Source organism: Sardina pilchardus, chromosome 17, assembly GCF_963854185.1.
Source record: "Sardina pilchardus chromosome 17, fSarPil1.1, whole genome shotgun sequence".
NCBI lineage: Eukaryota > Metazoa > Chordata > Actinopteri > Clupeiformes > Clupeidae > Sardina > Sardina pilchardus.
In genome coordinates this window covers 15,066,445-15,082,099 of record NC_085010.1, presented here as the reverse complement: position 1 = coordinate 15,082,099, position 15,655 = coordinate 15,066,445, and positions in this window count along the sequence as shown.

Here is a 15,655-nt window from a genome sequence, read left to right as displayed (position 1 = left end):
TGAGTGACTTTTGTCTGATATTTAGGACAATGTAGAATTACATGTTATGGTCTCTTGGACTAAGTACAGGATCCACGGTTTCCTGTTTCTTCATGAAGCATAATGTGTAATCCTGTATGTCCAATGATATCCTGGACAACACATCTTCTTCTTGCTTACTTCGTTTTGTGCCCCTGGTCTTTAACACTTTTCTGAATATTAAACGATTGTCTCCAAGACATCATTTGTTTTAGCCTTATACTTCATACTTTTAACTTCAGCTTTACTATGTCTAATACCAACCTCTATATCAGACTTCCCTGATGCTCGCTAGTTGACTGCTAACTCATTTTCTAGCACAACCCAAATTGGGTTACTTGTGTGACCCAGGTCCAAAGAAGTAGTTCTACAAACAAGACAGTTTTAGCACTTAAATAGTGGAATTATAACAGAACTCAATGTAAGTAGCACTGTACACTCATAGCTGGATAATGGTCTGTGATGTGTAACATTGCCACCTCGAATGTGTTATTTTTTGAAAACTTAACACTCTGTTGCCCATTATTCCTTAATTGGGTGTTTTTGTACAGTATTTGGCCTTTGTTGTCTATTTTGCTTTCTACTTAGCCTAAATGTCCCCAATTTGAAAAGTGGCCTAAGAAATAAGCTATTGCCATTTTATTCATACGATGTAATTGTGCTAACTGTTGTTTCTCCAACTTCAGTCATTCTAAACCCACAGCAAACCGACCAATAGAGGACCGTGAGAAGCAATATGACAAAAGATGGGATTAGATCACGGATTGCGCATTTAAAGGTGCCTTGGGCATGAGAGCCGTCTCTTACGAGGAGCTGTGAGCTGCGACTCAGTGTCCATGAGCACTATTACAAGTGAACATAAACATTTTACAGCTCTTTTCTAGGTGTTATGGGGCTATAGGGGGGACAAGCAATGTGCAAACACGGCTGTGTTTTGACTCGTGACAAGGGAACCAGCCGCACAACCCCACCAAACGCATGCGACAATCAAACCTCTGCAATGTCAAAGTGTCAAGACTGTCATTCAGCTCTCTTGTTTTCCCCACTGCCCATATTCTGATTTGGGAACAGTAGTTGGGGAGCTGATGTGTGGTGCAACGCAGGTGGTCTGGCTGTACACTTGACCAGCAGTGAATTCGTTCCCTGTTCGAAACCCTGGCAGTTTTCCACCAAGGTCTTGGCCGTGTTTATGTTCTAATTAATCATTAGACGACTACACTGTATCGCTCAGTCAGTGGACTTTATTTTTCCTGTGTGTGCGTGCCTCTGACTAGCCGCCTTTAGCTTAAACGCGCATTGCGCTCTTGTCTAAACACCCAGCGGATGTCGAACATTAGGGTTCAACTCTTGGGGGATGTGTTAGGGAATGGTGTTTGTTTTACCAAATCATTAGATTTTTTTAACAGATTTTGCACATGCTCCCCCATAACCTGACCCTCTTACTCTTTCTCTGCCTCTCTCCCCCTCATTTCTCTCTCTCTCTTCCTCTGTCTCCCCTCTCTCTTTCTCTCTCTCCCTCCCTCTGTCTCTCTCTGTCTCACACACACACACACTCACACACACTCACACACACGCACGCACACACACACACACACACACACACACACACACACACACACACACACACACACACACACACATACGCATCTGCCCTCCTTTTTTTCTTTCTTACTTTCTTTCATCTGGGTTTGAACACAACTAAGTTAGTGAGTGCTTGTTGAATGACGAGATATAAGGTGTAAATGTAAATTAAATAATGTAAACCTACATTTCGAAAAGAAGATAGACAACATATCACATTTTGAGAATGACACATTTTTTGTATGTTTATTTATGACAAATATACTCTCATCTTGAATTTAATGCCGGCAATATATGTCTCAAAAAAGTTGGGAGACGAGCAACAAAAGGCTGGAAAACTTGTGTAAACGTGAGCTGAGAATTATAAGGTTCTATCTCCATTTTGGTCGAAATTGAGTTTTTGACATCATCTGATCCATTAGGTGCTTATTAATGCCTGTGTGGTGTTATTTTTGTAAAGTAAGTTAATTATTAGCAAAATAAAAAGGTACTACAGTACAGTTTTGCTAGCTATGTAAAACTTTGATGCTCAATATCTCAGAACTACCCTAAACGGAGATAGAACCTTATAATTCTAAGCTCACGTAAAGCTAAAGAAAACATTAGGAGGAACATTTCAAAACTAATTAGGTTAACTGACTACGTGATTGTGTATAAAGAACATCCTCAGTCACAGCAATGATGTAAGGGTAGTCGTCATTGTGAAAAATTGAGCAAATAATGCAACATTGATGAAATGATGTTCCTCAATGTAAAATTGTGATTGTGGAGTTTGGAGATAATCATCATCTAATACATAACATCATTGCAATATTCAGGGAATCAAGAGAAATCTCTGTAGACAGAGGACAGGGCTGAAAAACAACATGGGGTGGGCATGATCTCTGGAGCCTCAGATGGCACTGCATTAAAAACAGACCTGATTTTTTAATGAGAACCAGTGGAACTTCTGATAACCATTGTCTTTAAACACAGTTTGACACTCCATCCACAAATCCTGGTTAAAACACAACCATGCAAAGATGAAAGCATATTTCATCTTGACATGCCACCATCTTCTCTGGGTCCCAAGTCTTTTAAGACGTACAGAGGGAAAGTGGAAACTGTCCTGTGGTCAGACCAATTTTAAGAATTCACATTCTTTTTGGAAGTCATGATCTCTGGGAACGTTCTGGACTAAAGTGGACAGGGGAGGAAAGGTTACACTTTGGTCCAGAACCCTAAGGAACTAAAAAAAAAGAGACGAAGAGCGTGAAGCTTGCTCCTCTCCCTGTGTTTCTAAAGAGGAGAGGGACCATCTAACTAGTTGGATTGAGCCAATAGTTCAAAAGCCAGCATCCATGACGCCAGGGGTGCATCAGTGCATATGGCACGGGCAGCTTACACATCTGGAAAGACATAATTAATGATGATACTATGTGAATTGCCCCTTGGGGATAAATAAAGTGTTTTTAAATTGAATTGAATTTGAATGCAGGCTTTGGAGCAACAAGCAGGGGCGTAGCGTGCGACGGTGCAGCCGGTGCAACGCACCGGGGCCCCTGAGCTTCGCAGGGCCCTTTGCATATCGGAATTAGCCCCGCGCCTCCTAACTTTACGACATAAAGTCAATTATTGTCAGAAATTACGCCGTCTCTTCCTGTATATTCAAAGTGGCGAACTGATTGCTATTTAAATCCTTCACTATCTTCTACAACTTGGTCTCATGGTGGCACCTATCCATTCCCCAATTCTTGTATTTTCTCCTACTTTCCATATCATTTTGATTTTACTAATGACATTTCAATGTTAGAATCAAAATTAGTCAATAAAACTAATACCATTAATGATTATTTTATCGTCAACTTACAAGATGTTGTAACATGGCCTGCTGGGAAATCTGTTTGTCCAGTCATAACATTTTCACGTCATCTCTGATCATAGGCTGCTGCACATGCTAGCAAATGTAAACAGGTATAGGCTACTACTCTTACTAAAGTCGTGGAAAGTCAGCAAATTAATAAAGACAAATCTGAGGAGTGCCATGGGTCAGGAGCGACTGAGTGGATTGGCCTTACTCTCCATCGAAAATGACAGGGCGAGGAAATTGGATTTCACCACAATAGTGAACGAGTTTGCTGAGCAGAAGACACGCAAAGTAGGCCTACACTTCTGACGACGGGTGAGTCCAAGGGTTTTTGCTTATACGGCAACTGATCGGCGAACAGGTTAGTTAAATGGCCGCTGTGCCATAATTTATGTGTCTGTTTGTTCTTTGATGAGTTTGCAGAGAGAGGCGCGCTCAAACTCCAAGATATCTCCTTCTTCGGGTGCGAGTTAAATATCGTATTCCAATGTGCAAAAGAACTCACTAGCTAATTATCTTATACTTTATTGTAGCACCATGCCTATAAAACAAACGCGTTTCGGCGTCAAGCCGTCCTCAGTGTGTTCTTTGATGAGGCCATTGTCGTGCTGCAAGGGAACGTGGTGTGTTCAGTTGAATGAATTTGTATGCATTCTGTTTTTGATCGTAGGCTGTGTGCAAGTTACGCAAATAGTCGCTGTCCATGTAATAATGACCGTGCGTGCTTTCTTTCCCTCTGTGGTCGGTCGGTGTGTGTCTTTAGATATACAGGGATGGGTCGATATAGGTGGGGGGGGGGGGGGGTCCAGCGCCAGACTTGCACCGGGGCCTTGCGCAACTACGCTACGCTACTGGCAACAAGCTACCATCCAGATGTCTTTTTCAGGGAAGGCCTTGAATATTTCAGCAAGACAATGCCAAACTGAATGCTGTATATATTATGACAGCATGGCTCCATAGTAGCGTCCAGCTGCTGACATAGCCTGCCTGCAGTCCAAACCTGTCACCTTTGGTGCACCATGCAATGGAAAACATAGCAAAATAGACCACAGACTGTTGAGCAGCTCAAATATCAAACAGGAATGGCTCAAAATGTCATCTTGTTAACGCAACTGTTCTCCACAGTTGTCAAATGTTTAGCGACTGTTGAAGAGATGATGCAACACAATGGTAAACATGCAACATTCAAGATATATTACAGTATTTTGCAAAAGAAAAACTAAATCTCTGCTTCAACAGTTGATATGTTGTCTTTGCACTATTCTCAGTGTAAATAGTGTTTCAATGATTTTGAACTATCCCATTACGTTTTAATTTACATTTTACACATGGTCCCCTTCCCATTTTGAAGAGTTGTATATGATAAAGACTTGTAAAGCCAACAAGAAAGAAAGAGAGAGAGAGTGAGATCAGTATTTATGCATCTGCCGACAAATTTAGACGTGCATATACACGCACATATGGAAATCACTACAGACCATCCCATAATGTGTTTAGAGTGAAACTGACTGTGAAGTGCTATGTGTTTTCCCCGGGGAGCCATATTAACTACATGTGCCTTTGAAACAGGCCCCTGCATCTCCAGGCATTTCAACACACTTCTGGGCCAGCGTGTCAACTGTGAGTGTTGGCGGCTAGTTACAGTATGAGCGCCAATTGCCATCCCCTTGTGACCTCATCTCTATGAGACGCCTTTCACCACCTGTACCCATCTGTGTCATCTGGTCATTGTAGTTTTTAATGGGAGCCTTTTGAAAATATTTTTTGATAGAGTTTCATATTCGTCAATACACTGTGAGGATGGCCTTCCCTGACATCATAGTTCATAAAAGAGATCTGGAATTAATATGTTGGGTGATTGACCTTTGAACTTTGATTATTTTTCGTGGTTGAAAGGCTGGGAAGAGTTCGACATTTGTCTTGTTCCCGTCAAGACAAGGCATCTGCTGAGTGATAGAAAAGGTTCACAGATGCACAGGATGTGAACACACACACACACACACACACACACACACACACACACACACACACACACACACACACACACACACACACACACACACACACACACACACACACACACACACACACACACACACACACACACACACACATACACACACACATCCAAGTAGACCCTCATCTACCTGCACATTACGCACACTCACCCTCATCCATCCACTTGCTTTTACTTAAACACACTCTTTCTTTGACCGATCACAAAGCACGCACACACACAAACACACACACACACACACACTCTCTCTCACTGTTAAGTGCATATGCTTTGGTGTAAACCCAGTCCAGATGACGGCTGATTCTCATCAGAGATGCTGGACATGACAGATTTCCATCAGTATGAAACGCCCTCTCTTCCCTCGGCTCGGCGGCCCCAGATAAAGGCAGGACTGCTCCGGTGGTTTTATGTCCACGCTGTCGTCATCCCCAGACGTTTGCTGGGTGCACAATCAGCTCAGGTATGCAGGCTACGGGCATAGATTAGAACTCGGTGGATGCCTGGGTAAGTGAGACCGGTGTGTTGGGAAAGAAAGCATGCTGTGCTTTTCAGTTTTTTAAAAAAGAAAAAATACCTTTGCATCTCTCTCTCTCTCTCTCTGGCTCTCTCTCTCTCTCTCTCTCTCTCTCTCTCTCTCTCTCTCTCTTAGTTGTTCTTTATACATCCGTCCACCTGGATTGAGCTGACTTGTGTTCTGTCCAGGAAATTTGCGTCTGGAATAAATGCCAGGAACGCCCGGAGTGGAGTCAGACTCTTAAGATGGTCTGTTCTGTATCCATCCCATTAGAGGAGGCTTTTCTCTCTAGCGAAGCTCCGGCAGAATAGATATTTGAGAGGGGGCCTGAATGAGAACAACACAATTTACTTTCTGATGGTAAACATCTACAGTACACAAGATCCCATCGACAGTCGGTCACAGATGTCTCTTATGGATTATGTGGTTTTACATCCCGGGGAAAATCTTTTGCTCCTCATCAGATACAGTACAGTACATCTGATTGAATTTGTGGTGCATAATTATGATCAAGATCTCACATGTTTCTTTTTCTGCCCTATTTTTTCACAGAGTACATATTTTTTATATGCATAAATCAGTCAAGATGTTGCGAAGCTGGACTGTCGATGCACGCCTGCATGTAGCAATTTCGCTGTAAGCGAGACGCATAAGTCAGTGTGCTCCCTATTAGGGTTTGACTTGGTAATGCACTAATGATATGTTAGCCTGCTGCATGACTCAAGGCGCGAGGCTTTCCATATCTGCAGACGCAGCACAGCGGTGGCTGCTGGCTCAGGCCACACTTGGCAAAGTGGCAGCAGAGTGTGCAGAAAGAGGGCATGGCCTAGCGTGTACTGTGTGTGTAGTGTAGTGCAGTGTGAGTGTGTGTGTGTGTGTGAGTGAGAAAAAGAGAGAGAAAGAAGAGTGTAAAACAGTGTGTGCATGTGTGTGTTTGTGTGTGTGTGTGTTTTGAGAGAGAGAGAGAGAGAGAGAGAGAGAGAAAGAATAGGTGTACGCGTGTGTGTGCATATGTGATTGGGTGGGGTTGGTTAGATTGCGCACTGGGTTACTGCTGACAAATCAATCAGCCTCTAATTGGAATTACCTAAGTGTGGCCCCTGGTCAGCCTTTAGCTTAATTAGCCAGAGCTCATCCACATAAGCAGGCTTGGCCACGGCTCCCTCATCGCGCTCAGCCCAGGGGTTAATCACCACCCTGGACCCAGCAGTGGCGGGGAGTGGACCGTGCCTGGAGCCAGACCACCCCAAGGGGCTCTTCTGGTCAGGGAGGCCCAGAAGGGAGGGCTGCCCTTGGGGGTGCTGTCCACTCCAGGCCACCCCCCTTCCCTTGGCTCTGCTATTGATTTGAGTTGATGTCATAGGCTGGAGTATGGGAGGATTCTCAACAGGGGGTCATCCCGCTAAGAGTAATTGAGCTGATTGGCCTGTGTTAGGTCATAGCCTTGTGTGTAATTGGATTACTTGGGCCAAGAGGAGAACTGGACCGAGCAGCGAGGTGGCCATGACAGTAGATGGACACGTACTGTACAATCGCACATAGACATACGGTTTGATATAAGCATGGTCGCTAATAACATCATAGAGTTGGATGAACTTCTGAAATAGATAGGTTTGAAATAAATTAGTGTGTGTGTTACATGTGTGTTTCATGTGTGTTGTCATTTCTGTATGTTGGCATGTTTTCCTCCAGGGTCACCCCCGGCTCCCGCCTGCCTCTCCCCCCCATCACCTCCTCGATGCGATAGCCCCGTGTTATTCACATGTGTTTGTAATCCAGCCCTGTTGATTGCTTGGCTGTTTGCTTTAAATGATCCCATTTCACAGGATGCACAAACTGGCCTTGAACAGCGTGGCGCATGCATGCACAGCCTTCCATCTGAGAATGAGGTAATGGACCTCAGGTTTCTCCCTCAACGGCCAGCGTGCGCGCTAATCAATGCATACAAAAATCCCCCATCAACAACAATTTCACATCAAGTGATAGAACCGCATATTTTGTTCCTTTTTTACTTTGAAAGGGCCGGCCCCTACACCCAGATAGCCCGGGCCGATGCCGGCTGATAAAGAACGTTTTTATCTGATGAGCCGATGCCTTATGCAGGGAGCTCGGGCCCCGTTACGAGGCTCCGGAGTCTTGTAAAGTCGACTTGCTAAAAATGCTTTACAGGCCTCACAGCTTCGCTGGCTCACACATTTTCCTTTTCGATGCCAACGCTGCCAATCTGGTGCTTTCTCGACCTGGCACCCTGGCAGAGGGGGGGAGCCCTCCATACTGACGCGGGAGTGACCCACGCAGACCTGAACAGAATGAGCGGAACGTCTGGATTCATAAAGTTGGCGCAAATGGCGTCCGCCATTTTGGCTTTTCAGTGGGGTGCAGTTCCGCCCCATCAATGCGTGTTTACACTAAAGACCCACCGGAGCCATTTCCATTGCTATTTATACAGTGTCTCATACATAACTGTGGTTTGGGCCAGAAAGCGCACAACTCCTTCCTCCCCCTGAAATGAAAGAGACCTCATACATGTCTGTGGTCGCAAAACTGATAGGAGCTAAGAGGGGCGCGCACAGAAAGGCCTGCTTCAAATTTAAGGCTCTGAGAGCTATGTGGGTTTAACATACAAAGGTGCCGATTATCGTCCAGGAGGCCATTGGGGCAACGATACTGCAGCTATTGATTAAAATGTCTTCAAACCCCGTGTGTCAGCATCTTGCAGATTGCTGAAGTCCTTAGGGAGCCTAGATTGACTTGCAGATAGAAATAAATAATGGTCTGATGGAATAGTTCAAAAGGGGTGCCAGCCCCTTCCAACCCACAGGGGGAAATCGAGTGTCACGTTTTTCCGCTAGTTTTTCTTAATGCACTCGTGTGTGTGTGTGAAATCTTTATGTGTACATTGACTGTTTAAAACCCCTGCAATTCATCAAGTGGAGTAAAAAATGAACCTCTGCATTCCAGCTTCTTGAAAGGGAATTAAAAGTAATTGAATTCTACTGTGTTGATGACAGAACGCTTTCAGATCCTGATTTAGACAATGATTGGTCATGCCTTGTCTGTGTTGACCTTTGACCCCAGGGCGCATATAAAACGGCAGGATGTTTGCACAAGGCAGATTCGTAAGCCCGGTGAAACACCACGGCCAAGGAAAAGGCCGCCGCCTCTCTCTCTCTCTCTTTCTCTCTCTCCGGGCAGTCCCGTCAGTCCGGTCCAATCAGAGAAATGAAGTGGCCGTCTCTTTGGCGGAGTAATTCCTTCAGCATGTTTTGGGGGGGGGGGGGGACGCTGAACAATACCCTCGTCTTCCTCAGTGTGGCCGGTCTCCAGCAGGGGCCGAGTCAGAGGTGAAGCAGGAACTCTGCGCGTTATTGATTAGGTCATTTTCAGATAAAGGAAGGCCGTTCTCTGTGGGGGCCGATTGTGGAGGCCACAATACGATCCCATTTGTTCTAATTAAGCAGACTCTCTCATATTAAATCACTTCTGCCAGAGCACAGCGCTGCTGGTTGCGACTCTGGCTTCATGTGGTGGAATTTGCTTGTAAAGTATCATTGAAAAATAGCGCTGTGGAAAACCTAAGCCCATAACGCTTTGGTAAAGTGGAAAATACGATTTAAAAAAAAAAAAAGGAGTTGCCTTTTTTGTTTTATTTCTTCATGGAAACAGAAAGTATCTGGCGTAGCAAAATAAAAAAGTCCCGGGTCCTGGGTTGCATTTTTTTTCGCTCCCATGGCCGAAACTGGTGCAGCACAACAGAGGATTATCCAATTACATTTGCGGGTTACAGACCATGACAGTCGACGATAATACCAAGCAGATGAGTGTGTGGCAGAAACAGTGCCTCTAATCCCCGACTCTCCAGATGAATGGCAGGCCTGTGTGTGCTGTGAGTGAGCGTGGAGACCCAAGGACAGGACACTGTAGCACTGGGCACATGTGTGCGTGTGTGTGTGTGTGTGTGTGTGTGTGTGTGTGTGTGTGTGTGTGTGTGAGAGAGAGAGAATGGGATTGGGGGTTAAGTACAGAGCAGGGGAGTGGTACTGCCTCCAACTATGACCTGCTCCCCTCCACCCACCTCCGCCACCACCCTCAGGGAAAGCTGGAGGTCCTTCCCTGGAGCCCTACACCCCCCATGCCCTCCTCCCCATCACACACACACACACACACACTCACACATGCCCCCACCACCGAGTCTGGTTCGCGGTCACAGGTGAGTGTGTTTGGCGAGCGTCTGGGGGGAGGTTGAAACCAAATTGGCTCTCTATTGCTGCTCAGGAGTTCCGCTGGGGCGTTGGGAGAGAGAGAGCGCGGTGGGGGCGCGGGTTGCCGTGCTCCGATCACAGGCTCACGCTTCGGCCCGGCCTTGCAGCACCCGGTGGCCCGGGCGAGCCTGACATCATGCGTCTGCATTCAATGCCACGCCAGGTAAGCGATACCGCCCTGACCCCTGACCCGTGAAGAAATGGAGGCATTCGTCATGCACTGTGTGAGTTTGCAGTGAGTCGGCTGTGTGTGTGTGTGTGTGTGTGGAGGGAGGGGGTCAGGCGATTTTAGCACATCTGTTCAGAGCCAGGTAGCATATGCAGAACTGAGGCTGCAACTCCTGCATCCAGAATGTTCTGTTGATGTATGGTAATTGATGACAGTTGCCCCGGCAGCCTTGACGAGGCTGGAACCCCATTTTCCAAGGCCGCATATCCTGTGAGGTTAACTAACTCATTATCTAATGAATCTGCGAAGAGAAAAAAAATCTACTTTGAAATGTAGAGCTATATAGGACTAAAGAGTGCTATGGGCTGCTTGAGTCTCTTGGTAAGATAATACTTCCAATTTTACTGAAGTTGTTGCCAAGCTAAATCTTCCCCACTAATTCGGTGGTTTTCAAACATTTCTGACGAAGGGTCCGTTCCCGTTTGTAGCGCGTCCAAGCTTCTGTCGGGATGGAGAAACCTTGGTGGCTGAGAAGGGCCCTCGGGGGGGTGTTTAATTTGTGAGTGGAAAGTGGATTCTGGATTTTCAGAGTTAGCGTAGAGGGCTCTCGCTGGTTCTTATTCAGACAATGGCCCTGTTGTTACGTCTAAACCTTTTTACCAGAGAAGTCAATCTTCCATCAGTGCAGGGGTCTCGTTAGTCAGTTCATGAATATTGTCTGGAATCACACAGAGAAACTGCGGAAAAGGAGAATCTCACATTCTGTCTTATTCTCCTGTCTGGTCATTGGGGTCACTTTAGTGATTGACAGTCAGATTGACATAGACAGTTTGACCTTCGACCCCAAGGCATGGTTCACCAGGAACGGCATTCAGACGAGTCGACATTGACTCGACTCCTGTCCTAAGAAGAATGACCTCTGACTATCTATTGGAGCTATAGCTGCTCTTGAGTCGACCAGCTATCGAGCGACCCCTACCCACAACCTGCGACTTGACTGAAGAAGAAAAGCTACAGAGACTCTCCCATTGACACAAACTGATTAAAATTCTCCACCACGGTCTGGATGAACAGCTGAAAGACGCCAGTGATGATCCTCGCTGACAGACTAATTAAAGGAACCCAGACGAAACAGATCAAGTCAGACCAAATTTCCTCCCTGAAGGACAACGTTGCCGTAACGGTCACCTGATGTTGTTCAACAGTGTGGAATAATGAAGAGCCATTTTGACTGATTGATTTCCTTGGAATGTTGGACTAAGCCCTCAGTGTTGTTACAAGGTATCTTCATCCCTCAAACAGCAGCAGTCACTTGACAGAGAAGAGAGAAGGGGGGGGAAAAACATCTCTCAAGGTGGTGGTATTCGTTTTGAAGGCGTTCACTCAGCAGCTGAGATGTCAACAGTAGATTTCCATCAAATATGTGACCCGCTAGCGAGCTCGCTGGCACATTGCTGATGCCGAGTTTTCATCGGGGTTAAAGCAACAAGCGCTGACGCGAGCTCCAGAGGAGCCTCCCTTCTTCTGTCCTTTCGACCCAAATCAGCAGCTCTCCGCCTGGGTGGGTTGCCACACGGACGCCGCCACACATTCCTCCCCGGGAGCGGTCTGCGTTTGAGACGTCCATCCATCCATCCACGGCTGAGAGAGCTCACCACCTGTCTGCCTTTGAGCTACACAATAGACTGTTAAGTCTCCTTTTTTTTCCAGAGAGATCCCTCACTTGAAGGTCTGCAGACGAAGGGGCCGTCTGCTTTGCGTGATTCTGAGACGGGAGCCGTGTTTTGGGCCAAGAGATCCTGGGAAACGATATGCCTGAGGCCGAGAAATTGCTTTCAGGTGTGTTTCTGTGCAAGATGTGTGGACAGCAGGGATGGGAGCTCTCCACCTCTCTCTCTCTCTCTCTCTCTCTCTCTGTTACAGGTCTGTTTTTGCTCTTCTCTATACCAGCGAACAATTTTTCAGCACAAATTGTCTTAAATATCAGTCTGAAGTGCCACCAGCGCTCGCAGTCGGATAAGTTATTGATATCAGGCATTCTGTCTATCCCTGGATTTGAACAGAATTTATACTCACATTAGCATAGCATTTAGCTGCGTCGTAACAAGTGGCGCCTGCACTTTGGCACGGGGCCCAACAAATTCCACCTCTCCCAGATTCCGCCCCTCTCCCTCTCTATTCCCTGCTCAGCACTGACAGATGTCAGGGCTCAATCATCCCCTCATAATGCGTAATGGGCGGTAGGTCTACGCATGCTTGCTTAATGAGGGATGAAATGAAGTGAAATTACACAGCAGACACGGCAGCGGAGGGAACATGAAAATGTGAAATGAATCAGCAGTGTGTTTATTTTGGAGGGGAAATTAATGGACCGAGGCATCGGAGCAGAAAAACAGAGACGCAAACAACTGTTCGTCGGACGTGGAAGCGCTCCCAAAGACGATATGACAGAAGTGTCGTAATGACATAACTGAAGAGCATTACCACATGTAGCATCTGTCAGACAGGGACTTCCCTCCTCCTCCTCCACCTCGACCTCCTATCCTATCTTTCATTCTCTCTCTCTCTCTCTCTCTCTCTCTCTCTCTTTCTTTCTCTCTCTCTCACATACACACACTCTCTCTCTCCTTCTCTCTCTCTCACTCTCACACATACTCTCCTTCTATCTCCCTCTATCTCTTAAGCACGCACACACACACACACACACACACACCCCTCTTTCACTCACTCTCTCTTCTCTCTCTTGGTCTCTAACTCGTTTTCTTGTCTCCAGCTCCACTGCTCATTTGAATAACTCATTTAAGTGTTGGTCCCATCCGCTGAGTAATGACGCACAGATGTTTGTTGCTTCTGAAAGAGAGCTACTTGAGGCCGGGAGCGAGGGAATAGACAGAACATTGTCAGTGTCGTTTGAAAGTCCCACTGTATTCTCCACGTAATAAAATCATCCAGAACATGATGTTGCTATGCAGCGCTGGCTGGACTTTTTAATTTATTGACATATTTTCCATAGCTCCGGCTAACTTGCTAAAACTACGCTATGACTGTTAGCAACAGTGTCCAAACAACTGTTCCCAATGAAGCGAACACTTCTTTTGGAGATTGCCCTGGCTGTTCAGATCTGATTATAAATCTGTGTGATTACTGCATCCTGTATCGCAGACCCTAGCCAGACAAACATAGGAACATCCCCTTTCAGAGACAGGAAATGGCTTGATATCTCGTAACCCCCATTTAATGTATTTGTGCGACTGAAGTTGGTGCCAGATGTCAGGGAGGAGTAATTGAAAGGATATTGCCTTAGTAGGGATGTACAGTACTAATGTTTAATCTCACGTACTGTGGTTGTGGTAGTGGCACACAGTTGGCAGTGACAGAGAGTAATGACTGGAGCTATTAATTGTGCTAGCGAGACACAAAGACGCTCACACTGAAGCTTTATAGGGCAAGTCTATATGGGGGTAATGTCAGTATGTGTGTGTGTTTGTGCCTACAGGTATATCTGCATGTGTGTGTGTGCGTGCGTGTGTGTGTGTGTGTTTATCTGTATGGATGTGTGTGTGTGTGTGTGTGTGTTTGGGGGGGGGGGGGGGGGGGTACATTTTGACCCAATTTTAGATGCAGCTTCCCATGAGACGATAATGGCAGTGGAAGCGACGCAGAGCGTAGACATAGCTATGAAGAAACGGCGCTATTCTTAGCCACCTGATGATGTCTGTGTCATTTCGGCTTTATTAGCGACCTGAAGGGTATGTGATGTACAAGTGGCCACGGAGGGAGGGCAGGAGAACAGCAAGCCCCGATAAGGTCACGGTGTCAGAGGCTATTTTTGTTTACCTTTGATAAATGGCTTGAAGTCGCCTGTGACCCCACCCCAACTCAACCCTATACCCCCACCAGTAGCCGACTTCAACCAATCGGAAGGCAAAGTGAGGGGCGGCCAGCGGAACACAAAGGCGGGCGTTCACTGCAGGCCGGCCGCTGTGTGACTCAGGGGCTGATTGAGTCGGACAAAGAGTGCGCTGTCCTGCTGTACGTGCCAGCGAGGAGAGCTAAAGAGCGTTAGTCACTCATTTTTTTGTACTCTTCTCATTTTGCATTCACCACACTGACTCTCATTTATGCTGACACCTCTGTTGTGTCTATCTCTCTCTCTCTCTCTCTCTCTCTCTCTCTCTCTCTCTCTCTCTCTCTTTCCGCCTCTCTCTCGTTCCCCCGGGGGCTGAAGGGGAAATTTTAGCCAGTGGACGGACGCATACGGTGGGGTGGTAGAACCACGCGCCTCCTGATGTCCTTTAGATATGGAGATGCCCTTGGCCTGCATGCGCTAAGTCAGCCTCTGTTCCCCCCCTCAGCCAATGCCGAGTCATCGCGCCCTGTACTGCCCCTGGGGGCCCTGGCCGAGGTGAGGGCCTGGAGACATGGCTGAGGAGACTCATGTGAGGGAAGACGAGAGAGAGGGAAAGAGAGAAAGAAAGAACGAGAGGAAAAGAGAGAGGGAGAGAGAGGGGAGGGAAAGAGAGGGGGAGAGATATAGAAAGACGGAGGGAGGGAGAGGAAGAACAAGTGTGGTCTAAAAACGTGCGAGGAGAAGAAAAATAATCCAAGGTAATTGCGCACGTCTGACAGGAGTGATTGTTGGAGACGAGCATTTGAGGTAAATCTCTTTCGAGCTGTTTCAGCGGCGCTCGTGATTGCGGTGGAATTCCAACTCGTCCAACTCGGCCTCCTCTCCCCTCCAAACTGGAGAGGCTGCCGCTCACAGCAGCCAAGAGAGAAGACGATGTTTTTTTCCCTCGTTATGTTTATCAGATCCATCCACACCCCCCTCCCCTTCACCACCCTCTCCAATCTTGGCGTTCATCTTGTTAACCAGAGCCCTTCACACACACCCCTCTCCCTCCTCCATTCCTCTCTCCTCCCCTCTTCTCTCCTCCCTCCTCTCTCCTCCTGTCTTTTGTTTTCGTTGCCGTTCATGCCCAAGTGGCAGGGTCGGCCGCAAGCATGTGCTCCCGCGCTCGCAGATGGAGCAGATAGCGCCCCAAACGGCACCAGCTGCCCCGACTGGCGCACGCCACCCCCCCCCCCCGCCCCTCCCCTCATTCTTGTGCTCCGCAACGAGGGGCGGACACGCGAGTCAATCGCCCCGTTTACGTGCCAATTTCAAACGAGCTCCGACAAAACCCTCTCGCACTCCTTCACTCCTCCCACACTCTTTTCACGTACACTCGTTTTTTTTCTTCCCGTT